The 2,500-nt window shown below is 53.5% G+C and overlaps 1 non-coding gene across 1 annotated transcript in view; it reads left to right on the top strand.

Moving 5' to 3' along the window:
* The first annotated feature begins 1,036 nt into the window (after window positions 1-1,036).
* The window catches only part of LOC144431574 (small subunit ribosomal RNA), a 1,810-nt gene continuing 346 nt past the window's right edge, over window positions 1,037-2,500 (top strand). Inside the window, exon 1 of the ribosomal RNA XR_013480138.1 lies at window positions 1,037-2,500. This exon is cut by the window's right edge and continues 346 nt beyond it. This is a non-coding gene — a ribosomal RNA (small subunit ribosomal RNA).

Genomic DNA, 2,500 nt, shown 5'->3' with positions numbered 1-2,500 from the left:
TCGGAGCGCACCCTTTTCTCGGTGGCTGGCGGGCGAGAGAGTGCTGCGTCGCCGGCATCGGCGTCGAAAGAAGCCGAGCCGAAAAAAGTTAAAGTACAAACGTGCAAGCATACTAACCTAACCCTAGGTAAGGCATGTCAGAGCGAAAGACAGTAATTTCGAATGAGCCAAGAAAGAGCGGTGCGGGGCCGGTCGGAGCGCACCCTTTTCTCGGTGGCTGGCGGGCGAGAGAGTGCTGCGTCGCCGGCATCGGCGTCGAAAGAAGCCGAGCCGAAAAAAGTTAAAGTACAAACGTGCAAGCATACTAACCTAACCCTAGGTAAGGCATGTCAGAGCGAAAGACAGTAATTTCGAATGAGCCAAGAAAGAGCGGTGCGGGGCCGGTCGGAGCGCACCCTTTTCTCGGTGGCTGGCGGGCGAGAGAGTGCTGCGTCGCCGGCATCGGCGTCGAAAGAAGCCGAGCCGAAAAAAGTTAAAGTACAAACGTGCAAGCATACTAACCTAACCCTAGGTAAGGCATGTCAGAGCGAAAGACAGTAATTTCGAATGAGCCAAGAAAGAGCGGTGCGGGGCCGGTCGGAGCGCACCCTTTTCTCGGTGGCTGGCGGGCGAGAGAGTGTTGCGTCGCCGGCATCGGCGTCGAAAGAAGCCGAGCCAAAAAAAGTTAAAGTACAAACGCGATGCTAATGAGCGAGCCGTTGTCTCGACTAATATGTAGGGGGCGTTCGATCGAGCGTCTGGCTTGAGCGCTTGTCGGCCTAGCAGAACGGTCGCATTGTTATGCCCGGGTTTTAGGCACCGCTGCAGGCGGCCGGCAGAGCTCTTGTTTGTGCGAAACTGAATGGATCGAGCCCGAGAGAGGGCGAGCAAAGAAAAAACGCAAATCGCTCCGCCTGGCACTGCCGGCGAGAGCGTGGACGTCGCGGCCAGCGACTGTCGAAGCTGAGTACGGCCGCAGGCGATCGCCTCGGTCTTAAACGAATGCGACGAGCACGCGCCGGGCGGCCCAGCAAGGGCCGAGCGCAGCTGTCGCAGCTATCTGGTTGATCCTGCCAGTAGTGATATGCTTGTCTCAAAGATTAAGCCATGCAGGTGCAAGTACGAGTTCTCGTAAAGCGAAACTGCGAATGGCTCATTAAATCAGTCTTGGTTTATTTGGTCTCGTAAGCGAAGTGGATAACTGTGGTAATTCTAGAGCTAATACATGCATTAAGCGCCGACTTCGGGAGGCGCGCTTTTATCAGATCAAAACCGACCGGGTTCGTCCTGTGACGTTTGATGACTCTGGATAACCACGCGGATCGTACGGTCTCTGCACCGACGACGTATCATTCAAGTGTCTGCCCTATCAACTGTCGAAGGTACGCTACGTGCCTACCTTTGTGATAACGGGTAACGGGGAATCAGGGTTCGATTCCGGAGAGGGAGCCTGAGAAACGGCTACCACATCCAAGGAAGGCAGCAGGCGCGCAAATTACCCATTCCCGACACGGGGAGGTAGTGACGAAAAATAACAATACAGGACTCTAACGAGGCCCTGTAATTGGAATGAGTACATCCTAAAACTCTTAACGAGTATCCATTGGAGGGCAAGTCTGGTGCCAGCAGCCGCGGTAATTCCAGCTCCAACAGTGTATGCTAAAGTTGTTGCGGTTGAAAAGCTCGTAGTTGGATTTTGGGCGAGCGCCGCCGGTCCGTCGCAAGGCGTGTCACTGGTTGCGTTCGCCTCACCTTCGGTTCTCCGTCGGTGCTCTTGACTGAGTGTCGGCGGTGGCCGATAAGTTTACTTTGAAAAAATTAGAGTGTTCAAAGCAGGCTGTTCGCCTGCATAGTGTTGCATGGAATAATGGAATAGGACCTCGGTTCTATTTTGTTGGTTTTCGGAGCACGAAGTAATGATTAAGAGGGACAGACGGGGGCGTCCGTACTCTGCCGTTAGAGGTGAAATTCTTGGATCGGCGGAAGACGAACTACTGCGAAAGCATTCGCCAAGAATGTTTTCTTTAATCAAGAGCGAAAGTCAGAGGTTCGAAGACGATCAGATACCGTCCTAGTTCTGACTATAAACGATGCCAACTAGCGATCGGGAGGCGTTACCATGACGACCTTTCCGGCAGCTTCCGGGAAACCAAAGTCTTTGGGTTCCGGGGGAAGTATGGTTGCAAAGCTGAAACTTAAAGGAATTGACGGAAGGGCACCACCAGGAGTGGAGCCTGCGGCTTAATTTGACTCAACACGGGGAAACTCACCCGGCCCGGACACAGGTAGGATTGACAGATTGAGAGCTCTTTCTTGATTCTGTGGGTGGTGGTGCATGGCCGTTCTTAGTTGGTGGAGCGATTTGTCTGGTTAATTCCGATAACGAACGAGACTCTGGCATGCTAAATAGTTACGCGACCTTCTCGGTCGGCGTCTAACTTCTTAGAGGGACTAGTGGCGTTTAGCCACACGAGATTGAGCAATAACAGGTCTGTGATGCCCTTAGATGTCCGGGGCCGCA

The sequence above is a fragment of the Styela clava genome, chromosome 13, assembly GCF_964204865.1.
Source record: "Styela clava chromosome 13, kaStyClav1.hap1.2, whole genome shotgun sequence".
NCBI lineage: Eukaryota > Metazoa > Chordata > Ascidiacea > Stolidobranchia > Styelidae > Styela > Styela clava.
The sequence above is the reverse complement of the archived record's forward strand: the minus strand, read 5'-3'. Positions and strand labels throughout refer to the sequence as shown.